The sequence below is a fragment of the Ornithodoros turicata genome, unplaced genomic scaffold (assembly GCF_037126465.1).
Source record: "Ornithodoros turicata isolate Travis unplaced genomic scaffold, ASM3712646v1 Chromosome11, whole genome shotgun sequence".
NCBI lineage: Eukaryota > Metazoa > Arthropoda > Arachnida > Ixodida > Argasidae > Ornithodoros > Ornithodoros turicata.
The window spans coordinates 3,051,839-3,064,089 of NW_026999295.1; positions in this window are offsets into that span (position 1 = coordinate 3,051,839).

Consider the following 12,251-nt stretch of genomic DNA (forward strand, 5'->3'; position numbering starts at 1 on the left):
GTGTAGCTTAATTTTCACACGAACATCCTTCGCTTGTAAAGAGCCTTGGGTGTTCGAAGACGAAACGAAAAGCGCAACGAAAGAAAACGAATATGGAAATTCGGCTACAGAATCAGTTCGGAAAACACCCAGAGCGGTTTCAGGTTCAGGTTTAATTTCTTGAAAGCTAGGGGGCGCAACGCAACGCTACGAGTATTTCATTCCAGTCGCAAGTCCAATCCAATCCAAGTCGGCTCCTTAACCGCGAAGTGCATTGGCGGCACATAACGCAACGCTGTGAACGAACTCCAATTTTTATTGTTTGTTGTTCGCGGGTTGTTTGAGCGGGTGAATCAGTGTCGTGTTCTGTAGTGGCGATTAACTGGATGAACGACGCATTTAATGGCTACTGTGGCGTGTCTGGTTGAAGTTGAGGGAACTGACTTAAAACGCAAGTTCTCATTCAACGACGATGGCGGTTCAACGACGCTTCGGAAATTGAAAGTTGCTGTTAAGGAGTGCAACCTGTTGAGCGGTGCCCTGGCATGCACGGACGCCGTGTACAAGGTAGGTTGTTTTATAAATGGCTGTTATTGACGTTTGTTCCTGTTCGCGGACTGCACTAATTAGGGTGTCGGGCGTAGCGTTCCTTTTGTGTGCTGATGTCAGTTTGGTAAACGCAGCGTTTAGTGTCCATGAAAATACGTGGAGACGCACGGAAGTGAAGCGTTTCACTTAAAAAAGGAAAGAAAAACAATCGTAGCACAATATAAAACTCTTTACGATGGTGAACGCAGCTCGCCTTACCATCAGTGTCACTTCAAATAGCGTTCGCTTTTTGTGAGTCGTACGTATAAAATACTATAGTCGCAGCGCGTCTAGTATATTGTCTTATTTGGCAAGTGGTGCTGAGTATGAATGTGTTAATGATTTGGACATCCTGCAGATGTACGACACCGACTTTGACTGCTTTGTCACCCTAGTTGACGACGACATGATACCTCATCTGTCAACCGTACGACTTTGCAGAAACTGCGCATTGCAGTCTTCGACTTCTCAAAAGGTGCACTGAAGAAATTTATGCACTAAATCCTTATCATACTTATCCCATTTAACTTCTTCCAGGACTTAGTTGTTGTACAAGATGAAGCAACTCCAGGTTTGGTTGAACCAAAGCCAGGCCCCAGCAGCAATATTATGGTGCACACGTAAGAATGATATACGAGTACCTTATAATGTGTTAAAAAGCCTGTAGTTATTTACACAGGACACACATAAGCACACGGGTTTTATATATTTATTTTCTTTACTATTTCACCATCACATAAACGGTGTCTGTGCTGTCCATCAACAGGCTTGTTGCATTCTGTGTCCATGTTTCCTTGTACTCACCGTACAGGCACCCCTTACTTAAAGACACTCACAGTACCTTTATAGCCTTAACAGATGCCAATTGCATTGCCCCTAACTTATTGATATTCTAGGGATAGCAGTGAAGACCGGGATGGTAAGGGATACAGACTGCCTGATTTTCACGGACTCCATGCAGCTGTGATGGCAGTCTCTAATGGGGAGCCCCTGAGATCTTCTCTTGAAATAAAAATAGTTGAGCTCCTGTACCAGTCTATTGTCAGGATGACACTGTAAGCATCCCCTATTGCACTTTTAAATTTGAATATGAGAACTTTATAATAACTTTATGATATCGTTACATGCCTTTCTTTTCTTGGTTGCAGTTATCCATCTCGTACTTTTTACCATAAGGTTGCGAGTATGTTTCTTGAGAAATACCCACACCTGGCGGACACAATTGGGGATGGGTTTGTAAGTGTAGCTTTGAGCTTCTGTTTGTGCTTTTCTTTCTCGCTTGGTTCAGCTCTGGTCATTGCCCCAAAGAACGTGCTGCACCTAGGTGCGCAATCAATTGTGATCATCATGATAACACTTATACACTGCAGTTGAAGACGTCAACAGCAAAACACTGAAATGTGTGCACTCCTATGACCAGGACATATTTATCCTGTAGAGTAAAGCCTTGTGAAATCAGCTTCTAACCCACACCAGTATTCAACTTCAAGAGTGGAGACCATTCCACGCAAAGTGATCCAGAAGTGCCACTCAACGCACCCCCCCTCCCTCCAGAATTTCATGTCAACTTTTTCGGTGGTTCCTTCGACTTGGAAAGCAACAAAACATTGCTCTCTGATCGTGAAAATGAACTGGTTGGGGTGCACAGCCCCTCGAGGATGCAGTGCCATGTAAGGCACAGAGCATGTTGAAAAGCGTCTTGTTTTATAGGGAACAGTTTATTTTGGCCGCCGCATGGTACTCTGAGCACAAAATAATTCAGTGCCACAGCTGCACTGTAAGCCGCAGTGAAAAATTGGGAAGTTGTGAAAGTTCGACAAAATGCAAATTTTTGACAAAAAAATTCGGTTTGAGGAGGTCAGGATAGAAGTGATCAAGGTGTCATTCCATGCACCGTATTCGTAGTAAGACGTCAAAAGTTAATCTTGGAGGTACTTCTTGTTAAGCTAAAATAAGAGACTGTTAACTTAAGGTAATTTTGCAAACGTGTATACGCGCTATGGCACATGTAGCGAATGAACAACTGGGTGGGTAACTCGCAAAGCACAATAAATGGAAAGAAAACACTAACCAGTCACATTATTGAGCATGAAATAGCGATTGCAAGCACTTGTGTCTCCTGAGAAGCCTGGCAGTTGTGCATTGAGCTCTCATCAATCAGGCCATCCTGTGCTCAACTGACGGGATGCCACTACGGACAAAAGCAACCATATGGTACCATAAAGCCCTATCTGTATGCCCTTCCTTATCCTTCACTAACCACCACCTGGAGCTGGCACATGATGACCAGATTGGTGAATGCGCAATGCACAACTGTTGAGTCTTGAACGAGGTAAACACGTGTTTGTAATCATTATTTGCTGTTCAATAATGCAACTGCTTGGTGTTTTCTTTCCATCTAGTTACCCGGCCAGCTGTTAATTTGCTACGATGGGCTGCAGCGCACGTACATGTTGCACAAGTACCTCCAGTTAATTGTTATTTGAGTTTAACGAAAAAGTACCTCCGATATTTTTTTGTATATCTTGCTAAGTAGATGATGCATCGAATAATACCTTGATCACTCTACTATCCTGACCTTCTCACACTGAATTTTTTACTGTGGCTTACCGTGTACCAGTAGCACTGGGTTTTTTGTTCTTAAAGTACAACATGGGGACTATTCTCCAGAAAAAACTTGAGGACAAAATTTTAGATTTTTCTGTTGGAAAAAATGTGTAAACTTCCGCAGACTTTGCAAATCTCGTGCATGTAACAAGCGTCGAGCCCGTCAACTGCGACAGCAAAAATGGCTTGCTGAAATATGTTAAAATGAACTCTGTCCTATCAAATAAGACTCTAACATGCTCCGTGCCTTACGTGGGCCCTAACGTCTGCTCAAAACGAGGTAGGTGCTCGCCAAGCACTGCATTTTTAAGGGGCTCATCATCCCATCAAGTTAAATTTTGTTATCAGAGACTGACGTTTTGTTGCTTTCCGAGATGTAAAGAACCACCAAAAATCCACAATGCGTTCTGGGGGAGAGGGGAGGGTGGCACATCTGGACCACTTGGCATAGAATGGCCAGGCTACGACAAAAAGATTAGACTGCCTTACATGTCAGCAGCTGAGATGACCAACTGCTTTTCCAGAGTTCTTGGATTGTCTCCCTCCGCAACAAATTTAAGAATGAGAGAAGAAAAATGCAGCACAATGAACAGGTCATAGAAAATAGAATCAGATTTGGGACCAGGAAACGTCAAAGCGATACGGAACATGCATCACAAGCTGAGTTCCAAAGGGTGAAGCGTCAGGTATGATTTCTGTTCTAATGAGCTCCTCTTTGCTCCTCCACATGTGCCTTGTACCATTGGTATGCCATCATTTCTCTTTGTTGCTAGATACCTGATATTTTCCCACACATCATGTTTTAGCTTGGTATACTTGAATCTGAGTCCAGTGACAGCAGTGTATTCAGCACTTGTTCGTACTTGCTGCTTGGAAATTTCTATTTCGTGAGAAGGGTTGAGGATTGGGCTAGTTGGTAATGAGACATCTGAACTGAGAGCGCAAGATACACGGACAAAGAACGGAGAGTTAGCACCCGTCTTGTCTGTTTCTCTGTTCTTTGTCTGTGTATCTTGCGCTCTCAGTTCAGATTTCTCTTTCGTATATGTATTCTTTTACCTATTTCATGGTACTTGCCAGTACAGCTCAAAGGTGATGTATCTGGACCAATTTGTTGTTTCCTTTGTTTGGTATAAGTAATGGTGGTATCAACTTTGTCGATTTTGCAACCTGATTCAGTGTTGTAATATACCGGTTACGTTTCCAGCATGAAGGTCTGCCAAGTATTGCTGACCATGAAGACTGCACAAGCTTACAAAACCATGAAGAATGGCTTAAGAGTGAAATGAACAGAAATGCTCCTGACGAAGAACTAATAAAAGTTAGGATGGCTGCAACCCACAAAGTAAGGTGTGCAGACCTGGCAACAATGCCTGTATCGGCTGCTATTGAGAAGTACCCTTACATCAGGGTTTCAGATCGGGTAAGATTGTAGTGTAGCACTTTCATGGTTTGAATGATCTCGATTGCCATCTTGTTTTCAGTTCTTAAACGACTTTGCAAGCTTGACGGGCAAAGATGCTGTGCAGGCCATAGAACATGGAGTGCAGGAGCTAGTCAACCTCACCCTGAAATGCACAATCCGTACCACAACTGATTTGCTGGAAACTTTGCAAGAGATCCCACATAAAGAAGATACCTGCCCCAGACGAAAGAAACGTATGCTACAGATTTATGTTGCATGCGTATGTAGTAATTTACTTGAGTTGACAGGCTAATCACTATATAATGGGTAGAGTGTGGCTACATGTTGCGTGTAGAGTCATTCCAGCTTAAACCTCCCTGTGCTGTTGCTCGACCAATGTCGATTTCCAAGAAAAATATATGGTGTTGGGACATGCATAAGCGTGCACCAGAAAAGAAATGTTTTTCCAACGCCATTTAGAACTGCTGCAGGGCGGGATTGAACGTCGGCTCCGGGCGAAAAATCTGAGCACGCCTGGTCCTCTTGAGGGAATACGACTAGAAATATAAAAGTCGAATTCGGTTGTTTTAAGGAAAAATAGTGTAATCTCTGACAGGTTCCGTACCTCAAGCGCTCAACGCATTAAAACATACTGGACAAGCAAAGTCAGCGCACATTGTCCCAAGTTCAGAATTTTTTCCCTTAGCAGTTGGCTAAAATTAGCTGATTATAATTTTCTCAGAAGTACCAATACGTTGCACAGAAAAATATTTTAGGTCATGTGACATGGTTTATTTTCTAAAAATTGCAAAGTTGGTCTTTTGAGCAACACTTGCAAATTTTAATACAGCTGATTTTAACCAACCGTTGTTGAGGGAAAAAATTCTGAACTTGGCACAATGTGCGCTGACTTCACATGTCCAGTATGTTTTAATGCGCTAATCGCTTGAGGTTCGGAAGATGTCAAAGGTGACAGTATCCTTCCTTAAAACTACCTAACTCGAATTGTTTATTTATTTACAGCCCTATTTCTTCCAGAAGCGCCACAGCACGCCCTGGTTTTTCGCCCAGAGCCGACATACTATCCCGCCTAACGGCCGTTCTACATTTCGTTGGGGATTTTTTATTTTTTTTGTGCCTGTTTATGCATGTCCCAACATCATGTATTTTGCTCTCGGAAATTGACGTTGGTCAACCAACACCATTGGGACGTTTGAGCTGGAATGACTTTATAGTTACGGTTAGTTATTGTTACTGATGCACCTGCGTTCTACTTCTTACAGATCTCTTCGCTGTTACTGCTCTTCATATTCTCAGCCGATCTCTTCATGAAGCGAATGGGATGTCACATCTCTTCGTGAGCGAAAATGTGAGTTTTCCCCAACATGAATCAGTCATTCCAGACTGAAATGTTGCTCCTGCTCATACTTTATAACATGTTCCATGACAGTCTATATTTAAAGTGTGTTAAGGTGCTTTAGGGGTAATATCTCTCTACAGCAGGCGCTCCCTTTTTCCTTGTGTATTTCCTTCCAGAAAGAGAATCAGTTTTTGAGTGCTCACATGCCCTTCCTTGATTGTTCCAGTTGTGGCAGCCTAGGCAGAACGCTGACTGGATTATTCCTTTTTTTAATGATTGCTTGTTATATTTTTTATTTGTTGACTTGTCCGTCATGTGTGCCTGAGTTATCCTGCTGTTGGGTACTCGGCATAGTGCATTTTGCCCAGTTGTGCTGGCCGTGCTTACCATTGTTTCTCGTGCACTGGAGATGTCAAAGCAAACTAGCAAACATGTCTTGCAAAAAATGTCTTCAAAGATTCATTCTGATTCATAAACAAGGAAAGCAAGGCAATACTGATGCGTACTATTTTGCATATAACAGGTCGCATCGATGCCTTTGACGCCGTGTGTCCAGTACTCTGGGGAAACGCTCGAGACAGCACAACATTTATACCTCCACGTTGAAGGGCATAGAATCTTCAGGGTGATCGACGCTGAGGAAGGTATGGCTGCGGTATTCTCAGCCTACTGGCTGTTTCAAGCAAGGTATTGCAACAAGATCTTCAACACGATGACCTTCATCGAACGTCATTGGTACAAACTTCATACGACAAAGCCTAGAGCAGTTGTCATAAAACTTGTGAAAAAAATAGTAGGCGCTTTGTAGTGTGCCCATTATAGCATGCCCTCCTTGCTAGTGCCTTGCGAGGTTTTTTGGTTCTTTTTTTCATTTTAATATGTGCAGGTTGCTATGATGCTGCTCATTCGTTGTCCTCTGAAGAATCAAGGCAGAGAGATCTGCCATGCTTTATATACAGGGTTCGCCAAGATAAACTTCGGGGTTTGTAACGGAGATACAACAAATAAGAACAGTGTCGGAAAGCTAAAGTAGGTGTTAGAGGATGTATTATGCCCCAAAATTTTATGTCGATACTGCCATTTGGTCCGTTCCTCTGCGGATAAATCGTGAAAATTAGAAAACCGCCACCGCTGCGGCTATACCTGTGTTTCAGCTCCTTTCCGTCAGATGGCGAAACGGTTGAACGCTGCGTTGCAGACGACATCGAAATCTGAACAAGTGGAACTGAATGCAGAATCGTACTCTGCAGCGCCGCGTTCGACCGTTTCGCCATCTGACGGAAAGAAGCTGAAACACGGGTATAGCCGTTTAGGAAGCAGCGATTTTTTAATTTTCACGATTTATCCACAGAGAAACGGACAAAGCGGCATTGTCGACATAAAATTTTGGGGCATAACACGTCTTCTAACATCTACTTTGGCTTTCCGACACTGTTCTAATTTGTTTTATCTTCGTTACAAACCCCGAAGTTTATCTTGGCGAACCCTGTACATGCATTCCATGCCCTTTACATTGAGTTTAGTTTAGGTGTGACATTGTGCGTTATACGGTGTGTCCAAGTTAACTGTCAACAAATGTTTAAAGAATTGATATATATATATCTTTTTCCGGGATGCAATCAATTGCAATATGGGATGTTCTGAAGGGCACTCTTTAGGAAGGCACCAGCAAAATCCTGAGTCAATATCTTAAATAGCTTTTGACAATGAACTGAATAAAAGCTACAAGGTTGCCCCGGTGAGAACTCTGATCCCTTCCAACACCTGATACCATTGCCAGTGTGTGAAGAAAAATCCACTTGATGGGTCATCCGCAAATCATTTGTGAAGAGATCTCTTTTTTCCCCTTTATTTTGTGCATTGTGCATCTTCGGAATATCTTACCTTGACCTTCCATATGAGAGGGTGAAGGAGCACACTCTTGCCTTGACTAAAAGAAAAGGACTAAACGAAAGAAACCCATGATAAGGGCAGTTCACAGTTCTGATAGTGTCACTCAACACACCTTTTTTCTTTTTTTTTTGTCTCTACGACACATCAGGCAACACAGTGCTTCTTCATCCTCTCACATTGGGGACCAAGGGAAAACATGTTTGAAGATGCACAATAAGCAAAAAAAAAAAAGATATTCCTTTGCAATTTTTTTGCAGATGAGTATTGAACGTATTTTTCTTAAAAAACAGCAGTGACATCAGTGGACCAAAGTGACCAGATGTTGTCTTCGGGACAGCCTCATAGCTCTTCTATTAAAAAGCTCATTGTTGAAAGTTAATGGAGACATTGCCTTAGGAGCTTACTGGTGCGCTCATAATGAGTTTCCTTCAGCATATCCTATATTGCAGTTGATTTAATCTCAGGGAAAATATATATATATATATATATACATGTTTACAAAAATTGTTCACTGTTCGCTTGGACATACTATGATCAGTTGTGCTAGTCGCGCAAAACATTAATATGGGGCTGCAGATGTTACGATGCACAAGTTTTTCTTTCATTTCAGTGAGTAAGACTGATAACAAATATATTTCATGCTCACTTTGCATATATTTTATGGAACCTGCAGCAATTGTCATTAAAGTATCCCCAGATGCCATTTCTTCATATGATATTGTTTTATGTTACTCACAGGGTTGCCAATTATGCCTTACCGTGCAGTGTGTAGACATGTTGAAAGTGCTATCTGTATTCTGTTCCTTTCATTTCAAGTCTTGCGGCCTCTGGTTATGTACTCAGTTATCCCAGTCCAGCAAAACATTGCTCTTGGACTGCAGATGTTGCCATGCAGAAGTTTTTATCTCATTTGAGTGACTAAGATTGGCAGCTGAGACTTCACGCTCACTTCGCATACATTCTATGGCACTTGGAGCAACAGCAGTTAAAATATTTCTAGTCCCTATGTTTTAATATAATTTTGTTTTATATGTTACTCACAGGGTCGTCATGCTTACCATGCAGTGTGTAGACATTTATTAGAGGTATTGTCAGTGTATTCAGTCCATTTTATTTCAAGTCAGGTAGTCTCTGGTATTTGCTATATTTTACAGTGACTAATTTTTTATTGCAGTGTGTGCAGCTCTAGTCATGTGAATAAATAATATGCCTGTTATTTTGTCACTTGTCTTGCTCCTGACATCCGCATAACACCCTTACTAAAGGGTGTTATTGCACATGGGGGTGTAGACTTACACCAAAAAGGGAGTCAGTTAGGGTACCGCTGTATTACACCAAAATAGGTGTTCAGTGAACACCCTTTCTGAGGGGTGTATTTCGTCAGAGGGTGTTGATATACACCAAAAAGGGAGTCAGTTAGGGTATCGTTCAATTACACCCAAAAGGGAGTTTTATTTTTTAGAGTGTGTTCATCAATAGTTCTGATGGCCAGAAGCGTTAGCGCCGTGTCATGACGCATGTCGTCCGACACAACGGCGTAGCATCGGGAACCGGACAAATGGTTCACCACGCAAGTGAATACTGTTATTTGGTCTTTCTTCCAATGGTAACCCTGTATTGCAGAAGGAAGAACGACCGTCCTATTTTCCGCATAGTCAAAGTGGAGGACAGCCTTTTTAGTATATGAGAATGTCTTCTCACTACGTATCGCATCCCGTTGAATGTTGCGCACGTAGTCGTGAGTTACGTAGCGGGCAGAACAACCGCTTCTGGCTGTAGAGACTCGTTGCCATTGACGTGCTAGAAGAGCATGCTATGCCGGCAGCCGAAGGAACTAAACACGTAACTGCGATACAAGTGTGCAAAACACCCAGTGTGGAGAGCAATGAGCGTGGAGAGCTGAAGTCACTAAAACCGTTTGACTCGCTGTTCACACGAAAAGACCGTGGTTTCTTCGGTGAAGGACATATGAAATGGACAATTGGGAAATAAATAACCTCCCGTGCACCCACAACCCGTGAGGACCAAACGGAATTAGGTGCTTTTGTGTGTCGGCAATAGTCGTGCCCTTGGTATTCCTACTTTTCAATGCTTCGACACGGCGCTTATTTCGAACCAGAAAGCAAAGTAGCCGATAAGGCTTCCCAGACTTGCTTACATAAAGCACCGAGCTCGGAAACAAATGGACGCCGCAAAGTGTTTGTGAAGAGACTTCCATGCGTGACTTCCTGTTCTCACGCACAGCTTCACCTTGAAGTGGCTTATCTCCAAAGGATTAACCCTATGGGGAGAGGTGGGTGGGCTACAGAGTGTACCTTTGTTTCAGTTACAGTCATAATAGTCGAGGTTCGTCTTGGTTTTGTCAGCCTCTAATGACGTAGCCTTCACCAGAACGCCATTCTCTGACTCATAGAATCTAAAAGCGACCAAGGCGCGGGAAAAGATTTCGCGCGCCCTGAAAAAATAAAATAAGCAGACATTTTATTTTATAATGTCAAAGAACGGTGTCCAAGGTATGTCTCCACAAAATATAAACAAAATTGAAGATGGCCTTTTTGAGAAATACGGTCCTGAAAACAGCAATTTTCTGGCATCCCTTCGCGATTACTGCGTCACTGTAGACGGATGTCGGAAGGTATGATAACGCGCTATATAATAAACGAAAGAGTAGAAAAAGCCCTTTCATCTCATATACGTTTCGTCATATTCGAAAATTACGGGACCACACAAGAAATTGGCAAAGTTGCGCTACGAACGTCCTCGGAGGCGTTTTTGCGATTTTTTTTCGAAATGTTTTCGGGATTTGCCACCGAATTTAATTGCCATAAGCAAATCTTCACCACCCATTCTGCCAGTGAAAAAAAAAATGCTTTCAGAAGAAAGCAGCAGTTCGGAGGATCCAGCGCGCCAAATTTGGAAAAGCTGGAACTGCCCAAACCGCGCTCATATACTTGGAGCCTCGCCGACCGAGAACGAAATATCGCAGAGATCTGCGACAAGACTTGTTTTGTTTCTTTTTGGATAAGGAATAACATATATTTTTTCTTTACGAAAATAAAAATGCCACCGGCGCCCCTTGGTCGATTATAAATGAAACTACCCTGACTGCGTATTTCTTTGCACTTCTCGGGATTACAGTGGTAACACAGATCCTGTTTCTCACTTCTCAATTGGAAACTACACAAGCAGAGGCGGAGAGTTTTCATTTTCCCGGGGGGAGGGGGGCGCACGGCGACGTAAGTACTCTGGCTGCGGGGGGGGGGGGGGGGGGCGGATATCGGCTTGTTATTTCAAAAAAAAGTGAAAGGGGGAAGACAAAAAAGGCAAAGAAAAGAAGAAAGCAAAAGAAAACAAAAAGAAGGAAAGAAAAAGAAAAGAAAAATGAAAAACACAAAACTAAAGCTGAAGAATCAAACACTCTGGCTTGATCCTATGATGTATGCAGAACTGGTATAGAAATAAAAGGAAGGAAGAACAGAAAAAAAAAAAAAAGAACAGAGATAACGTAAACAGTGAACATGTCCACACCTGAAGGCATTACGCCTTTGAAACCTGAGTGCAAAAGGAACAAAATGCATTGAATCCTTGGTGTTTGACCCGAAATGCGCGCAATATAATGAATATGGTCAATGAAATGGAGCAGCGGGAGTTGAACCCGCTCCCATCGGGTATGCGTTCCGAAGATCCTACCGTTACACCTCACTGACAGCTGCTGGTACCTTTTCGAATGCTTCGTTTCATTGATCTGATTGCTTTGGGCGAAATTCAGGCTATGTGTTGTGTCATCCTCTGTGTTTCTTCGCCTCACCTTATAATGAGTATGGTGGGCGGATACACATTTTACAAATTGCAAGATGCATTTTTGGGGTTGGTGCCTCTTCGCTCTTTCGACCCGTGCGCGCCGAGCTCCAAAGGTTGGTGTCAGTCTCTTAGCGGAACTTCCCGGAGAAGGCGGCGCCCCTAGTTCAATGTTTTGCTTGTTTGTTTGTTTCTATCAAGTTGCTGTAAATGTATCTTACGCTCCAGTTCCCACCCCCATGTAATGTCCTTCGGACCCTTGGGGTTCTCGAAATAAATAAATACATATAGGGGAAAGACAAATTGGAAAGGCATAAAAGTGAAAAGTGAAATAAAAATGGCACGGTTGAATTCTGCGTGTTTCGTGATTCTTTTATTTCGCTCAACACTGTTATGCGAACGTGACAAAGTCCTAAGGTCCTACTCAGCGCCCGATCATCGAACGGAGTCCCGTGATCGAATTTTCCAGTGATCGGTTCGTTTCTCGACCGTCTTTTGGCTGTGAATGGCCACACTATCATCTCAGATGCGTGATATATCAAGATATACGACACCTTGATAATGCTGACTGGAGTGTTTCATCCCCCGCGGCAATTCGGCGAACGCATAATGATGAGACCC